Genomic DNA, 19,166 nt, shown 5'->3' on the forward strand with positions numbered 1-19,166 from the left:
TCAACGGCCACTTCCGGTCGTTACGAGAGAGCCCCGCCCCGCCCCGCACGCCGGCGAGGGGCGGGCACACTGGACCAGCGTTCCCAGAACACTCCGCGACGAGGTTCCTGAACTTCATTTCCCAGAGGCTTTAGCTAACGTTTCGCCTTCTCCCTGCGCAGGGCCGCACATTTTCGCCGCCAGTGATTTGTTCCTGACGGTTTCAGGTATGCGTGTGCATTGTAAACTTGTCTGACTGAACTGATTTTAAGAAATACACGTCTACTGACCGGGCGCAGTGGCTCACGTCTGTTATCTCAGCACTTTGGGAGGCCGAGCTGGGCGGATCACTAGGTCAGGAGTTCGAGACCCAGCCTGGCCAATATGGTGACACCCCCGTCTCTACTAAAATTACCAAAATTATGGTCGTGGCGCGTGGTGGCGCGCGCCTGTAGTCCCAGCTACTCGGGAGACTGAGGCAGGAGAACGGCGTGAACCCGGGAGGCAGAGGTTGCAGTCAGTCGAGATCGCTCCACTGTGCTCCAGCCTGGGCCGCACAGCGAGACCCCGTCTCAAAGAAACAAAAAAGAAAAGAAAAGAAAAAAAGAAATACACGTCTACACACAGTTTTAAAAGGCAAACAATCGTTACCTTTATTACATGTTCTACCTTATATTTTCTGTTCTACTCCTTTGTCGTTTTGAAAATACTGGTAGTTACCCATTAAAAATGTTTTCACGACTCTCAATTGAGTGGCGACCAACTTTATTTATTTATTTATTTTGAGATGGAGTCTAGCTCTGTTGCTCAGGCTGGAGTGCAATGGCACGATCTCGGCCCAGTGCAACCTCCACCTCTCGAGTTCAAGTGATTCTCCTGCCTGAGCCTCCCGAGTAGCTGGGATTACAGGCATGCACCACCATCCCCGGCTAATTTTTGTATTTTTAGTAGAGGCGGGGTTTCACCATATTGGCCAGGCTGGTCTCGAACTCCTGACTTCAAGTGATCCGCCCGCCTCAGCCTCCCAAAGTGCTGGGATTGCGGGCGTGAGCAACTGCGCCTAGCCCCAACATGTTTTTCTAATGCTTAAGGAAACCCGGAGATGATATTACCATGTTTTGCCCCTTAGTAAAGCATTTTATATGCCTGTGTCAGCCAGCACATAGCTGCTTATAGCCCAAGGCCAGTCTGTCACTGTGTCCTTGGCAGAAAAAAAGAATCCAACAAATCGGTAGGTTTTTATATTTAAGACACTTGCATTTTACTGTGCTGGTGTGCATTCCCAGCATTTGGATAAGGGGCCAAGGTCAAGTCTCTCAGACTGTTGGCTGACAAACATTAAACCTGGAAATCCTAACACTGAGTATATGAAAAACAATTATAGTCAAGGGAACATGATAGAGAAAGCTTCGGTCATCTTAGAGAATGCATATATTGTCATGAAGAGAACATTGGTTTAAAAAAAAAAATGTTTAAGAGAATGAAAAGACAAGGCACAGACTGGGAGAAAATATTTGCAAAATACAAATCTGATAAAGGACTGATATCCAAAATATATAAGAACTCTTAAAACTCAACAATAAGGAAACAAACCGATTAAAAAAACAGCCCAAAGACCCTAACAGATGTCACCAAAGAAGATATACAGATGGCAAATAAGCATATGAAAAGATGCTGTTCATCATATGTCCTCAGGGAAATGCAAATTAAAACAGTGGGGTGCCACTATACACCTATCAAAATGGCCAAAATCCAGGACCCTGACAATACTAAATGCTGACAAGGATGTGGGGCAACAGGAACTTTAATTCATTGCTGGTGGGAATGCAAAACGTTAGAGCCACGTTGGAGGACAGTTTGACAATTTCTTACAAAACTAAACATGCTCTTACCATACGATCTGGTAATTGTGTTCCTTGGTATTTATGCAAAGGAATTGAAAATGTATGTCCACACAAAACATGCCCAAGAATGTTTATAGCAGCGTTGTTCATAATAGGCAAAACTTGGAAGCAGCCAAGATGTCCTTCAGTACATGAATGAATATATAAACTATGGTACATTCGGACAATGAAATATTCAGTAAGGAAAATAAAAGAGCTATCAAGCTACCAAAAAGGAAGAAGAACAGAAGACCATTAGTGCATATTGGTGAGTGAAAGAAGTCAATCTGGAAAAGGCTACATACTGTATAATTCCATCTATATAACATCCCTGAAAATGCTAATCTATGGAAACAGCAAAGATTCGTGGTTGCCAGGGGCTTAGGGGGAGGGAAAAAGGGAAGAATAAGTGATGTTCAGTGGATTTTAAGAGGGAAGAATAAGTGACGTTCAGTGGATTTTTAAGGCAGCGAAACTATTCTGTATGATATAGTAATGGTGGATACATGTTGTTATACATTTGTTAAAACCCATAGACTATACAGCACAAAAAGTGAACCGTAATATAAACTATGGTCTTTAGTTAAAAATAATTTATCAACATTGGCTCATCAATTGTAACAAATATACCACACTAATGCAAGATGTTAATAATAGAGAAACTGGGGGAGGAAGGGGGAAGGAAGGAGTATACTGAAACTCTACTTTCCACTCAATTTTTCTATAAACCTAAAACTGTTCCAAAAGTTTTCTATTAAATTTAAAATATAAGAATGTTAAATAGGCTTATGGTAAGGTCTCAGAAGGAAATTAATGACATGCAGTTAGAAACTGAAGGAATGGTGATCTTGTTATAAAATGGGAGAGACTTGGCTGAATTGTATTCTACAGTTGGGTGGAAAACAGAATTTGTACATGATGAACTTGAATATTTAGCTGAGAATACTTCCAAGTAAAATGTGGAATGTGCAACCTGGTTAGTTATTGCTGCTTATGGTGAAATGCATGAGGAAAGAAATAAACTGAGGAAGGAATTATTCAGCAAAAGGAACCAGCACTCATGATTTGGAAAACTTTTAGCCATACCTTATACAAATGAGACTTTCAATACATATTGAGGACACAGAAAGATATAATTTCTGTCTTCAGCGACTTCTCTATCTCTATGTTGCCCAAAGTGGCCTCCAACTCCTGACCTCAAGCAATCCTCCTACCTCAGCCTCCCTAAATGATGGGGTTACAATCCATAAGCCACTGAACCCAGTCCTCAGAAACCTTTTGTGCTTAAGAAAACACCTCAGCAAAATACAAAGCAACTAGTGATATATTTGAACTAAAATTACTAATCAACTGTTGGCTTGTTTGTTTTACTGTAACAATGACTAGGGACTGGCCACAGCTGCAATCTTGTTTGTTTTACTGGGCTGAAAACAAAAACATGGTAGAGAGGATTTAGTTGCAGGAAACAAAAGCTAGTCCAGTTTCTTCTTTAGCCCTGAATTGGAAACAAATCAAATGTCCTTCTATACTTAAAAAGGCAAATTGTCTATTTTTCTTCAAATACAAGGAATACCAAAGAAAATAAATTTTTTTCTACAAAGAAAAAAAAAGTAGCTAGGCATGGTGGTACATGCTTCTCTTCCTAGCTACTCTGGAGGCTGAGGCAGAAGGATGGCTTGTGCCCAAGAGTTCAGGTTACAGTAAGCTATGATGGTGCCACTGCACTCCAGTCTGTGTGACAGAGTAAGACCCTGATTCTTAATTTTTAAAAATTTTTTAAAACAGATTTTTGATATTTCTGTGGTATTTAACTGTATTCAAAGCTGGAGTTGCAAATGATTTCAGCAAAGAAATATGTATAAAGAAATGCTTGACAAAAATATGTCCACCAAATAAAAAGGATGTGATATGCATGAACTATGAACAACAATCTATAACACAACTTATATCTGTATGGACACCTCGCTACCCCATCAAACTGCTTCATGTCTATCCCCTCAAATTATGGTCTTCCATAAAACTAGTGAATTTCTTTTAGTCTTCTTTTGACCCTGTAGGGGTGACAGAATCTTTTTTCTCCGCTCTGGAGTTTGGTTATCTGAGTCTGAGAAATAAAGCTGCCAGTAGACAAATTAACAGAAGCAAAGGCATACACATTTATTATGCACATATGCACAGGGGTCCCAGAAGTGTAAGTGAGACTCAAAGAAGGGGCAGATGATTGAAGCTTAAATAAGTCTTGGAGCCACATAAAGAAATAGGGGCTTGAAGGCTCCTGGAAGGTGATGGTGAGAAGTAATGTGAGGGTGAGGGCAGGAACTACTCTGGGAACAAAGCTTGTCTTATTACACAAATAAAGTCTCTCAAGTAGCAGCCCTCAGAATAGGTGGTGAAGAATTGAAGTCTGGCTCGGCGAGATGTCCTGGGCATGGAGACCTTTAGTTTTCTCTCCTGGGATCTGAGTTAATCTTCTCTGGTTTAGTACAGATTCCAGGAGAGGGTTCATGACAATCTCTTTCCTTCTGGAGGAACTTCCTTGAGTCAAATAAGGGAAACTTCAGTGAAAGCCCCTCCCTGCCATCCCGGAATGAAAGAGGATCAGGAGGCAGTGGGGCTGCGGAAGGTCAGAGAGACTTTGGTTCTGAGGTTCTGAGGTAGTTCAAAGTACTCAGCACTTTCAAGAGCCATATTTTGGGGTATCGTTTTCTGAGCTCTAACAAGGCTCCTCAGAAAATCTCTTGTCTTTTCCATCCCGCTCTTCCTTCCTTTCTTCTCTTCCTCTTCCTCCTCTTCTTTCTCCTTCATCCTCTTATTTCTACCTTCTGTCCCTCCTTGCTTTCTTCTCCCTTCTGGTCACTTTCTTCTCTCCCTCTTCCTCCTTGTCCCTCTTCCTCATTTATCTACTTAGTCGACATGGTTTCTTAGCTTGCGATTGTTTCCCTCTTTTCTTAGATTAGTATATGGTTCCAAGAAGTAGATGAAAGCCAGTTACAATAATCTGTGCACCCGAAGGGCTCAGGAAAACTCCAGGACCGGCAGCTTTAGACTTCAATACCGAAGCACAAGAGAAAAAGAAAACATACTGCGTGGGTTAGATTTTGAGAGAAGGAGCGTCTGCCTTGGCCAAAAATCAAAGTAGGATCTTCCTTTTTGATAGGTAACCCGGTTCCATGGGAACTCATGAACCATCTATAAATTTCTTTCTTAAGCCAACTGGAGCGTGGAAGCGCATTGTGAAATGCAAAATGCCGTGCAAACGCGACCGGGTAGATACTTCCTTGGGTTGGTGTGAGCCTAGAGACTTAGGGACCTCATCAGAGCAAGAAAGTGCAAGTAGGGTTTTCTGCATCATTTTCTGGCCCTCCAGTTCAGACACAAATCAGAAGTTAGTGCCTTCTTGAAAGCCATTAGCATTCATCAAGGAGCCTCAGTGCGAGGAAGTTTCAAACAAAAACTAAATGTGTCAGGCCTAGATTTAGGGTGAGGGTCTGATTCCACTTCCTTGCGGGGTCGGTTTGGGTCTAGGTGAGAGTGGTACAGTGGTCTCTAGTTTTCCGGAAACGGTACTGCTGATAGGGCAAGGACTCCTTGCGGCGGCCCCAGAGAGGCTGGCTTGCCTTATCCAACTTGCACTTCACCTCAGAGTTTCTAATGTACTCGCAGACTCCAGTTTCTTGCGCAGGAAACCATTTTTACCGTTTTTTGTTCATTTGGCCTTTCCTTGTTAGTTAGCTGATGTAATTTCTGTTTAAAGACTTGAAGGGAACGTCTTCCATTCATGTAGTCGTGGCCGAGTGGTTAAGGCGATGGACTAGAAATCCATTGGGGTCTCCCCGCGCAGGTTCGAATCCTGCCGACTACGGGATGTTTTACTGAGGACAGTGCAGCGAGGAACATTTGCTTTCAGTTTGGGAGTGAGGGAACTCCTGATAAAGCTACTGCGAGCCTCTTAACGCCGTCTGAACTTTTGCCGACTATGGAATGTTTTACTCAGAACAGTTCAGCGAGGAAATACGATGTCATATTTGCTTTGAGTCTGGGCGAGGAAACTCGTGATAAAGCTTCTGCGTGCCACTTAACGCATCCTGAAGTTTAAAAATACGTCTGCAGATTCTTAATCTATTTTACCTCAGCGGAGTGCAGGTACTGGTCCCACCTCCGCTTTTCCTGTCTTTGAAACCAAGGGACGCACCTTTCAAAATTTGCAACTCCTATGTTCGCTAGAGCTCAAACCATGGTTGAACATAGACGGAAACCAGTGCGCCACAAAGGAGGCTAGCGAGAGTTCTTTTTTAAAAGGGCCTCACAAAGCGTCCGAGGAATGAAGGAGGAACTGGAGAGGACTCGCAGTTGGGCGCAGACATGTTCGCTGAATTGCCTTGCGTATACTTGGTAGGGGGAAAGTGTGACTACAGAGCAAAGAAATAAGAGAGCATAGTGAGTAACTTCACATGGATTTCCTAAGAACACCTTTTCACGTCAGTTCCTCGTTAGTATAGTGGTGAGTATCCCCGCCTGTCACGCGGGAGACCGGGGTTCGATTCCCCGACGGGGAGGAGACTTAAACTTTTACAAAAGCACACTTCTGGTAAACACAGTCTCTAGTCTTCTGGGTAAATGTTGGGTTCCCTCTGTCTTTATCAGAGTTCCTTCAAACCAACGAAATACTGATCGCAAGAACCTTAAGCTGTAGAAGTCATAAAGTTCTGTAATAGCAAGAAAATCTCCACTCTCCACTGTAATCTCCACCACAGTGGAGAAACCGGGTAGATGCCATCTTAACCGAGTGATTAAATCAGTATTGAGACGAATCTACATTATGTACCTCTTTTATAGGATGTGCTCATGAGAGCACAACATCACTTTTGTGGTGGTATTGTCAAAAATATGTAATCTGAATCAGAAAACATCAGACAAACCCAGACTGAGGGAGATTTTCACAAAATAACTGACTTGTACGCCTCAAAAACTGCAATTACTTTTGCATCAACCTAGTAACAGGCAAGCGGGGAGGAAAAATACATAAATAAATAAAATAAAGTTACTGAACACAAAGAAAGGCTGACTAAATAGTCCACATTATAGAAGATCTTAAAGATATGATAGCAACATATGATCTGGAATTTTTTTCTTGCTATTAAAGGACATTATTGAAATAATTGGTGAAATCTGAATAAAGTCGATAGATTTTATGACATTATTTTATGAATGTTAATTCCTGATTGTATTAATTGTTCTATGGTTATAGAACAAAATGTCTTTGTTTTAAGAAAATTCACACCTATTTACAAAATACATATTTAAGGGTAAGGGGAGGTATGTGTCTTCAAACTGACTGTCAAATAGTTAAGAAATATACATGTTTGTATATATATGAGAGAGAGAAGGAAAAGAAAATATAGGAATATGCTTAATGTGCTAACATTGAGGCGATTGGGGTGAAGGGTGCTCAGGAATCCTCTGTATCATTCATGTACTGTGTCTGTCAGTCTAAAATAATTTCAGAATGGAAAGTTAAAAGAAGAGAAACCTAACAAAACTATAAATTAAAATACACTAATTAAGATTTAAAAGGTCAAATATACAATTTTGAACAATGCATATAACAGAGTGATGACTATATTAATGAATAGGAATTTAGAACTGATGAAGGAGTGGGATTTAAAATGTTATGAGTGAACAAGGAAATTCATAACATGTGACAAAAGCTAAATAAAGAGTGAATGCCTAAAACGACATTGTTTTGTAATTATTACATTTTGGAATATGAAAACAGTACTAAAATTCAAAACAGCAACAACAATATAAGATGGAAAGATGTGGCCAAATCCAAATCATTCTAAGCTCCCTTATAATAAGGTAGGAATTAGAAGTGTACCCAGTATATACCCTCGACCAATGCTGAATGCATGAATATGAAAAGCAATATTTTTGTGAGCCATAGTCAAAGCCAACAGCATTGCTTCTTTAATGAAGGAATACTCTTCCAGCATATAACAGTATATCTGATTTTGTTTTAAAAATAATTATTGGCCGGGCGCAGTGGCTCATGCCTGTAATCCAAGCACTTTGGGAGGCTGAGGCGGGTGGATCACCTGAGGTCAGGAGTTTGAGACCAGCCTGGCCAACCTGGGGAAACTCCGTCTCTACTAAAAATACAAAAATTAACTGGGCGTGGTGGTAGGCACCTGTAATCCCAGCTACTCGGAGGCTGAAACAGGAGAATCACTTGAACCCGGGAGGCGGAGGTTGCAGTGAGCCGAGATCGCAGCATTGCACTCCAGCCTGGGTGACAGAGTGAGACTCTGTCTCGAAAAAAAAAAAAAAGAAAGAACAATAATTATTAACATTTTGTCATGAAATTTTGGCCATCAAATTTAAAAGTTAATATCATTGTGCAGCACTTTCAGCCAATAGATTCTTTTTTTTATTAACACTATTGCACAGTAGAGTGATTGATGCCCTATCCTTTTCACCTAACATTGAATCTCATTTGTCTCTGTTACTGCCTTTTTAATCTATTACTTCTTTTTTAATCTAGAAGAAAAATGATTCATTGTTGATGAGATCTATAAAGCAACTAGTTTTTTTTGTTTGTTTCTGGGTTTTTTTTTTTTCTTTGAGACAGAGTCTCGCTCTGTCGCCCAGGCTGCTGTCACCCAGGCTGGAGAGCAATGGCGCAATCTTGGCTCACCACAACTCCGCCTACCAGATTCAAGTCATTCTCCTGGCTCAGCCTCCCGAGTGGCTGGGATTACAGGCGCGTCTTTTGAGTAGACACAGGGTTTCATCATGTTGACCAGGCTGGTCTTGAAGTCCTGACCTCGTGATCCACCCGCCTCGGCCTCCCAAAGTGCTGGGATTGCAGGTGTGGGCCACCACACCCAACTTAAAGCAACTGTTTGAAGGCACTGATGAGCTGTCAACCCAGGCAAGGCTTGAGAAACTACAATCCTTGAAAGAAGGGAAGCACATGATATGAGTTTGCACATTCGAAAGTGCTTTCCTCCCAAAGGTGTGTTCTGTATTGCACCATTGTGGAATGGATCTCATGTGGAAAGAGGCAGTTGTACTGCATTAAGGAGACACTGGTCCGAGTTTGGGGCTACCAAAGTGCATAGAACTTGATGGTCAAAATTCAAGTGATGAGGGAACCACAGAGAAAGATCTCAAATTTGTATTATAAATTCTCTTTATATTACTGGCTAATTCCTAAGTTGTACCTACACAGGAAGATGTTCCAATACAGGAAAGAGCAACTGTAGGGCTAATGATCTATAGAGATCCAGCAGCTGCATGGTTCTAGGGAGACAGAGGTTGATGTTCATGCTTCTCCCAGTTGGAGCCCCATTGGTAAAATGGCTGTTGTTTTGCGACTTCAGAAATACTAACCCTTAGCGCTAAGTGATAAACCTTTAAAGTAAGGACCACATGAAAGGAATAAGGCTATGTCTTCACAGCAAGGAAAAACTAAACTAGACAAATTATAACAAAGCTTCAGTCTTTGTTGTATTCCAGAAAAACTACCAGAAGACTCTGAAAGTTTGGAAATAAAGCAGTTTGTGTCCTACACTCTACAGGTCAGAGAAGAAAACACAATAGAAATTTTAAAATGTTTTAAGCTGAAAGATAATGAAAATAAGACGTATCATAATTTGTCTAATGCATCTAAAGCTGTTTATAGAGAACAACTTTTACTTTTAACTACATGTATTACAACAATAGAAAGGTTGAAAATCAGTGATCTAACTCAAGAGACTATAAAAAGCCAGCAATTTAAATGCAAAAAGTACAAGGAGCTATTAAAAATAAGTGCAGAAATCAATAAAATGGAAAGCAAACATACATCACAGAAAATCAACAAAGTAAAAGTTTGGTTCTTTGAAAAGATTGATAAGACTGATTTTAAAAAGACGGTAAGATAACACATGAATACTAGCATTGGGAATGAAACAGATTATATGTATGTGTATACACATACGCACACACACACATATATATATATTCTAAAGATATTTTAAAAACAAGAAAGAGGTATTATAAATGTATTTATGTCAATATACGTGAAACATTTGATGAAATAGATACATTCCTTGAAAAACACAATATGGCCGGGTGCAGTGGATCATGCCTGTAATCCCAGCACTTCAGGAGGCCAAGGCAGGTGGATCACCTGAGGTCAGGAGTTTGAGACCAGCCTGGCCAATATGGTGAAACCCACTCTCTACTAAAAATACAAAAATTAGCTGGGTGTGGTGGCACATGCCTGTAATCCCAGCTACTTGGGAGGCTGAGGCACAAGAATTGCTCGAACCTAGGAGGTGGAGGTTGCAGTGAGCCAAGATTGTGCCACTTCACTCCAGCCTGTGCCACACAGTGAGACTCCATCTCAAAAGAAAAAAGAAAAAAAGACAAACAATATGCCACAACTGACACAAAAAGCAATAGGAAATCTTTATTGTCCTATACTTACTGGAAAAATTAAATCCATAATTTAAAGAGCCACCCATATATACCTCCAGGCATAGGTAGATTCACTTGTGAATTCCCACATACAAATACGAGATAAATAATATCAGTCTTTCAGAAAGCCATTCAGAGAACTGAAAAAGAGAAAACATTGTTCAGCTAATTTAACTACACAGACATAATTCTGAAACCAAAACTCAAAAAGAGAGTACAAGAACAGAATATTACATGCCAATATTTCTTTTAAACATAGACTCAACTTTTAACCAAAATATCAGCAAAGTAAATAAAGCATATTATTTTAAAAGTCAAAACATTATGTTCAAATGAGATTTACTCTAGAAATGGAAATTTGGTTTAACCTTTTAAAATGTAATTTACCACATTAATAGAATAAATATAAAAACCAAATTTTCATCTAAGTAGACATACAATAAGCGTTTGATGAAATTCAATAATTCATGATTTAAAACTCTCAAATAAGAATAAAGGGGAATTTCATTAGTCTAATAAAGCTGAACTACAAAACACCTACAATGAACCTGAGTTTGGGAACATGACAAGAATGCCCACGATTATCACTTCTATTCAATACTATGGTGGCAATAGTAGCTACTGCAGTAAAATAAGAAAAATAAATGATTGATATTAATATTGGGAAATAAATACAGCCTTCATTATTTGAAGATAACTTGATTATGAGTGTACAAAACTGAGAAGAATCTAAAAAATGATTGGAATTAGTAAGTAAGTTTAGCATGGTACTGACTTCATGGTCAATATATAAAATATCAAATATACTCCCATATACTAGCAACAAACAAACGAAAAATGAAATTTTAAAACGGCAATTTTTGAGGATGAATGCGGTGGCTCCGACCTGTAATCCCAGCACTTTGGGAGGTGGAGGCAGGAAAGTCTCTTGAGCCCAGGAGTTTGACACTAGACAATATAGTGAGAGCCTATCTCTACAAAAACATTGTTTAAAAAAATTAGCCAGGCGTGGTGCACACTTGTGGTCTCAGCTACTTGGGAGGTTGAGGTAAGACGATCGCTTGAACCTGGAAGGTCAAGGGTGCAGTACGCCATGATCATGCCACTACACTCCAGCGTGGGTGACAAAATGAGACACTGTTTCACTAAACAACAACAACAAAGATTCCATTTACAACAGCATTAATAAATGTAAAAAAGGTGTGCAAAAAACTATAATAAAAACTAAAAAACATTACTGGGATAAATTAAAGAAGACCTAAATAAGTGAAGTGATATATCAGGTGTATATTTTGGAAGATTTGATATTGTTAGGATATTAATTTTTCCTAAATTGATCAATAGATTCAATGAAATCCCAATCAAAATCCTAGCATGTATTTGTGGAAATTAACTATATTTTTGTAAATGCAAAGGAATTTGAAAAATCATGTCTATATTGTAGAAGATTAGCTAAGCTTGAAAATTTATGCTGCCAATTTACAAAATAGGTTATAGGTCAATTCAGTCAAGTAAGAATGATCTTTATAATCAGTCAAGTAAGAATGACCTTGACTCCTATGTCACATTATAAACAAAATTATTTTATTATATAATAGACATCAATGTGATAGAAAAAAAGATACAATTTCTAGAAGAAAACACAGTAGAACGTCTTCATGAACTTGGGCTAGGCAAAGATTTCTCAAACAGTACATAAGGAACATAAATCATAAAATAAGATGTGTTGGGCTTATTTTAAATAAGGGATGTATTGGCTGCAAAAGACAGCATTAAAAGAGTGAAAACACAGCCAAGAAATGGAGAAGGCATTTGCAATATCTGTATCTATATCTATATTTATATCTATATCTGAAGCCATCAAATTATTAATATCTAGATTGATATCCTATATCGCCTAGGCTGGTCTCTAACTCCTGGGCTCAAGTGATCCACCCACCTCAGCCTCCCAAACTGCTGGGATTACAAGCAGGAACCACTGCACCAGACCCAGTCTGGTTGGTTGGTTTGTTTTTGAGACAGAGTCTCACCCTGTTGCCAGAGCTGGAGTGCAATCGTGTGATCTCGGCTCACTGCAACCTCCACCTCCCAGGTTCAAGCAATCCTCCTGCCTCAGCCTCTGGAGTAGCTGGGATTACAGGCGTATACCACCACGCCCGGCTAATTTTTGTATTTTTAGTAGAGACGGGGTTTCACCATGTTGGCCAGGCTGGTCTCGAACTCCTGACCTCAAATGATCTCCCTACCTCGGCCTCCCAAAGTGCTGGGATTACAGGCGTGTGCCATATTCCAATCACTGTCCACAACTCTTTCACTTTTTTTTTTGTTGTTGTTGTTGAGACGGAGTCTCACTCTGTCGCCAGGCTAGAGTGCAGTGGTGTGATCTCAGCTCACTGCAACCTCCGCCTCCCGGGTTCAAGCTGTTCTTGTACCTCAGCCTCCCAAGTAGCTGAGACTACAGGCACATGCCAGCACGCCCACCTAATTTTTGTATTTTTAGGAGAGACCATGTTGGCCAGGATGGTCTCAATCTCTTGATCTCCTGATCTGCCCGCCTCGGCCTCACAAAGTGCAGGGATTACAGGCATGAGCCACCGTCCCCGGCCGCACCCAGCTAATATTTTGTATTTTTAGTAGAGACAGGGTTTCACCATGTTGACCAGGCTGGTCTCGAACTTCTGACCTCAGGTGATCCGCCCGCCTCGGCCTCCCAAAGTGCTGAGATTACAGGCATGAGCCACCGCGCCCAGCCCAACTTTTAATTTTTAATTTTCACTTGTTTGTTTTTAATATACAGATACATTTGAATTTTTGTATCTTGACCATGAAACCAGCTACCATGCTAATTCTTTTATTAATTCCAACTTTCAGATTTTTCATTTTACTTTAGCCTCAAGAAAACCCTTTGTTGGCTGGGCACGGTGGATCATGCCTGTAATCCCAGCACCTTGGGAGGCTGAGGTGGGTGGATTACCTGAGGTAAGGAGTTCAAGACCAGCCTGGACAACATAGTGAAACCCCGTCTCTAGTAAAAATACAAAAATTAGCTGGGTGTCGTGGCGGGCCCCTGTAATCCCAGTTACTCAGGAGGGTGAGGCAGAAGAATCACTTGAAACCGGGAGGCAGCGGCTGCAGTAAGCCGAGACCATGCCACTGCACTCCAGCCTGGATGACAGAGCAAGACCCTGTCTCAAACAAACAGACAAACAAAACCTTTATTATGTCTTGTAATACACATCTGTTAATAACATATTGTCTCAACTTTTGTTTGACTTAAATTATCTTTATTTTTCACCAGTCAGATCGGATTAGGGCACCTTAATGGTCTCATTCAAACTCAATCACTTATTTAAAGGTTCCATCTCCACATCCGGCCATATTCTGAGGTACTGGAGGTTAGGACTTCAACAGGTAAATTTTGAGGGGACACAATTCAGCCTATAACACCTTCAGACAAAACAGGCAAACACTATGCAAAAATGGCTTCATTGCTGAAATCTTAAAACGTTAAGGAAGATCTAATATACACATACTCTTTCAGAAAATAGAAAAAATGAAAACTCTTCACAATTCATTTTATAGGGCCAGCATAATCTTCATACTAAAACCTGACAAGGAATTACTAAAGAAGAAATTACAAGTCAATCTTTGTGTTAAACATTCTAGATATAAAACCACTAACCACAGTAAGCGCAATCAGACCCAGTAATATGCAGAAAGAACAGTCAAATGTTAAGCTGTAATGTGTGTTTCAGTAACATGAATTATTTTAATATAAAAAAATCGCTTTAAATTTACCACAAAGTGAAAAAAAAACAAATAATCTTATCAGTAGATGCAGTAAAAGTATTTGACAAAATTCAACACTACATTGGTTTAAAAAAAAGGGCAGTCTATGTATGGAAAGGAAATTTCTTAATCCCAGAATGCATATATACAAAATCCTACATTTAATATCCTAATTATAGTAAATATTTAACACTTTCTCCCATATATTGGGACCAAGACAAGCATGACCACTGTCACCACCACTATTCAACATTGTATTGGGGATCATAGGCCATTACATAGGGCAAAGTATTAAAAGATATTAAGATTGAAAATGAAGAAATAGGACTGCCATCATTTGCAGATAATGTATTTATATATTTGAAAAATCTCTAAACTCTAAAAATTTTTAGAATCATTAAGTGAAAATAAGTTTGCAGGGTACGAAAACCAATATTCACATATATGTTGTATTCATATATACTTTGAAAAAATAGACAATACATTTTTAAAATGTGATTTACAATATGAAGAACACTATCAATATCCTAATAATAAATACAATAATAAATATAATAAAAATATGTAACAGTGGTACATTAATAGCTACAAATCACTGTGCACAGAATTTTTAAAATATCAAAATAAATGAAGGGATATAACATATTCATTGATTGAAAGGCTCAGATTCAATGTAATCAAAATAAAATATTGAAACAGGACTTTTGGTAGAATTGACAAGTTGTTTCTAAAATACATGTGCAACTGGAAAGGACCTAGAATCACCAAGGAAATCTTGCAGAGGAAGAGCAAATCTGAAGACTTTCACTACCACATAATGAGATTTCTCTTATTTTAAAGATACACTGATTTAAAAAGTGTTACTGACATAAAGATAGAGACAAATGAAACAAAATGAATCTACCTTTGTAAAATCATATAAAATGCAATTCAATCAGGGAAAGAGATAGATTTTTCCAGAGGTGGTGCTGAATCAACTGGATATACAAAGGAAGACAATGTGGGCACTGACGTCTTCCTTAAATTATTCCCTAAAAAAATTCAAGATGGATTAAAGATCCAAATGTTCAAGTTAAAACAATAAAATTATAAAGGAAAACAATGAACTATCTTCATGAACTTTGGGTTGGCAAATACTTCCTGTTTAATAAGCACCAAAAGCAATAACTATAAAAGAAACAGATTGATAAATTGACCTTCTTTTAGACTTCAGAACTTCAGTCATCCAAAGACATCATCAACAATGTGAAAAGGCAAAGCACAGAGTAGAAGAAGATATTTGTAATACATATTTATGACAAAGGATCCATGTCTGGTCTGATGGTTAATACTGAGTGTCAATTAGACTGGATTGAAGGATGCAATGTTGATCCTGGGTGTGTCTGTAAGGGTGTTGCCAAAGGAGATTAACATTTGAGTCAGTGGGCTGGGGAAGGCAGACCCACCCTTAATTGGGTGGGCACCATCTAATTAGCCACCAGCGAATATAAAGCAGGCGGAAAAACTTTAAGCGACAAGATGGGCTTAGCCTCTCAGCCCACATCATTCTCCCGTGCTGGATGCTTCCTGCCCTGGAACATGTGAAAATGGACTAATATACTGGTCTATTACACTGGGTCCTCTTTCAAGGGCAGTGAAACTTCCCCCTCAGTGCAATACTAACATTATTTTTAATCCTCTGGGAAGGCCCTCTATTTTGGCAGAACAATTCAGCTTCAACATCTGTACAGAGTGTAGTAGATTGGCAGTAACCATTCATTTCCATCTCCTTCAAGTGAGCCTTCCTCAACTAGAGGTTAGAAAGAACATTTCCCCAACTCTTGCAGTTAGGGTTCTGGGTGTGATTTACGCTTTGCCTCAGGATTTTCAAATATGGAAATAAGGAGACTTCTGCTTCTGTTATTCTGTGCTCACAAGCATTGTCATGGACTCATTGGGGTTTTCTGCAGAGGAATGCAACATAAAGAGCATCACTTTGCTCGTTCACATCTGGGAGGCATGCTGTGCTCTGCAACATGTGATTCTCAAAGTATGGTTCCCAGACCAGCAGCAACAGAATTTGGCAATTTGTTTAGAAATGTAAATTGCTTTCTGATTGCTCTGTGTTTTCTTTGAGCCTGTATTTGTCTATTTGGCATCCATTGATCCATTCGGCATCATTGATCAGAGGGGTCAAACTATAGCCAAAGTTATTTACATCTCCCGCTATCCAGAGCCCATACTTTGAATGACCTCCTTTACCTAACTCTCACACACTAAGCCAATATTTCCCCTGGGGTAAATCAACCAAGGGCCAAATATCAGACAACCAGGGACAGCCTCTATATCCAAACCTGCCAGAATTATTCAAACTAGCCAATTCTAAACTGTTTACCCTGATCCGCCCTGCCTTTCCCATGGAAACCCCAATAAAGACTTTAATTTATGCCTTCCTTTTCACTCCTTTCAGCCTCCTGGGTGACACTGGTACTTCTCAATGTGGCCCTGCATGGTGTGCTGCGCTTCTCACTTCTAGGGAAACTGTGAATAACATTATAATTTTCCTTCAGTGGCATTGACCTTTCTGTGTCTTCACTCCATCTTTATAAATTAAGGCCTGGGCATAAATCACTGACAGACTTGCCTGAAATGAACAATTCTAGTGGAAGCATCTTGATTTTCTACTTTCTTGATTGTGGGAACAACAACAGCCTCGATGGAGACTATTTCCTTGAGGTTATTTTGGGAACAATTCCTGCAGAATCAAATTAGAATTGATACCTTCCTCCATCCCTCTCTTCTAACATTTTGTAAGCCTCTATATTCTTTATTAATCCCCTTTTATTTAAAATAGCTTGAGAGGTTTTGATTCTTAGGCACATTTTTTTTTTTTTTAATTTAATTTGGCCAGGCACCATGGCTCATGCTTATAATCTCAGCACTTAGGGAGGCTGAGGCAGATGGATCACCTGAGGTCAGGAATTTGAGGCCAGCCTGGCCAAAACCTCGTCTCTACTAAAAATACAAAAATTAGCTGGGCCTGGTGGCGTGTGCCTGTAATCCCAGTTACTTGTAGGGCTGAGGCAGAAGAATCCTTTGAAGCTAGGAGGCGGAGACCGCGCCATTGCACTCTAGCCTGGGCAACAGAGTGAGACTCCATCTCAAAAATAAATAAATAAATAAATAAATTTAATTAATTTTTTTTGTAGAGATGGGGGTCTTGCTTCGTTGCCCAGGCTGTTGCCCAGGTTGGTTTGGATGCCTGGCCTCAGGTGATCCTCCCACCTTGGCCTGCCAAAGTGCTGGGATTACATATGTAAGCCACCACACCTTGCCTAAGTAAATTTTTAATTGACCTATAACACAATATTGATGCAGAAAAGTATATAAACCATAATTACACAGCTCAAGAAATTTTCACAAAGTGAACACACCTATGAACCCAGAACTCAGACTGAAAAATAGAACCATTCCTACGATCTCCAACAAGTCTCTTCATGGCCTTTCTCTGTGTAACCACCTTCAACAATCACCTTCCTGATTTCTAATACCACAGCTTTGTTTAGCTTGTTTTGAGCTACAGTGTATATAAACAAAAGCATGTATGCCTTTGTGTATGGCATCATTTCAATATTATGTTTATGAAATCCTTCCAATTTGTTTGTAATTGAAAATTCTTTATTCTTATTGCTCTACTGTTCCTTTGTATGAAAAACAACTATTTATCTTTTCTATTGTTGATGGACTTTGGACTGTTTTCAGTTTGGAACTAATAGGTCTAGAATAGTTTTGTTTCCTACAAGTGAACCCTGATTCATTTGTTTTACATGAATCTATTCTGTCATGCTTTGGTCTACACATACAAATGAGGAAAAAAAAAAAGATTGAAGCCATCACAAGTCTCTGTTCATTTTATTCTAAGCAAAACAAGAATTGATTCAATAAATTCAATTCATATTAATATCAATCACAGCAAGTTTCCTTTTGTGCTGATTTAAGCATGAAAAGTCTGTTATTTCTTTAGTACTTAACTCCCTTCAAACTAGAGTTCTGAAGGAATCTAATTAAAATGTTATATGCCTGTTAAAATGTGTAGACCAAATAAAAGGGACATGATATGACTGTGGAAACACCTTCTATCACAACTTACATTTTACTTTAAATTTGTATTTAGTCATTTCATAACTTGACACGATTTTTAAAGGTTTATGTGACTGATACTCATTTTAACAAGAAAGTTTAAATAACAGACTCCTCAGTTAAATATGGAATCTGGTTCTCTTACTCCAAACTCAGCTTCATACTCCCCTCAGAGCAGACTCCCTTTCGTTAAACCATGGGATTTCTTATAGTTGATTTTATTACTATTTCCATAGCAAAGCAATATTTCTTCACTCCCCCTTACCCTGCCTTCACTCTTCTCTTCACCCCTCTCCTCTTCTCCGTTCAGATGTCACAATTGACCCCTCTGTCATCGTTCTCTTCTCCTCCTCTGCCCACTCTCCCTTTTCTCCTCTTCCTCTACCTCTGTTTCTTCTTTAGAAAATTAGATTAAGACTCTCTAAGCGGGGTAGACAAAATCACTCTCAGGTCTTAGGAAAACACTGTTATTGAGATATTAAGATCAAAATGTACAAGGGAGAAAAAGAAAATCTGCTGAATTGACTAAATTTAGAGCAACAGGGGAAGCCCCTTTGTCCGCCAAAACTCAAACCAGATTCTGAGCCTAAAAGACTTAACAATGTCACAACGAAGTGACAGAGAGGAGACTTTTCTACATAATTTTTCGTTCCCTCCACCTAAGACACAAATCAGCGGAAGCGATTCCGTGCCTGGAATTCCCCTACGAACACCATAATTCACCGAGGAGCTTTGGGCTCCGGGAAGTCCGAACATCCCGGATTAGAGGAGAGTTGGCCATGACTCCCCGTCGGTACCGGCTAGGTTTGGTACCAGCTAGGTTTGGTACCAGCTATGGCGAGTACAGAAGCCTGGCGGGTCCTGGGGCAGGCAGGCGCTCGCCGGATGTTATTCGACTGACTGGATATTTGCTGGAAACGTTAATGCTTATGC

General features: G+C 39.5%; 2 non-coding genes across 2 annotated transcripts; both read left to right on the forward strand.

The window, feature by feature from the left end:
- Window positions 1-5,642: 5,642 nt before the first annotated feature.
- On the forward strand, window positions 5,643-5,724 carry TRNAS-AGA. Its single transcript has one exon. It is a non-coding gene; the product is annotated as a tRNA-Ser (tRNA).
- Window positions 5,725-6,346: 622 nt separating this feature from the next.
- On the forward strand, window positions 6,347-6,418 carry TRNAD-GUC. The gene has a single exon. It is a non-coding gene; the product is annotated as a tRNA-Asp (tRNA).
- Window positions 6,419-19,166: the final 12,748 nt, after the last annotated feature.

This window comes from Trachypithecus francoisi, unplaced genomic scaffold (genome assembly GCF_009764315.1).
Source record: "Trachypithecus francoisi isolate TF-2019V2 unplaced genomic scaffold, Tfra_2.0 Lachesis_group10, whole genome shotgun sequence".
Lineage (NCBI taxonomy): Eukaryota > Metazoa > Chordata > Mammalia > Primates > Cercopithecidae > Trachypithecus > Trachypithecus francoisi.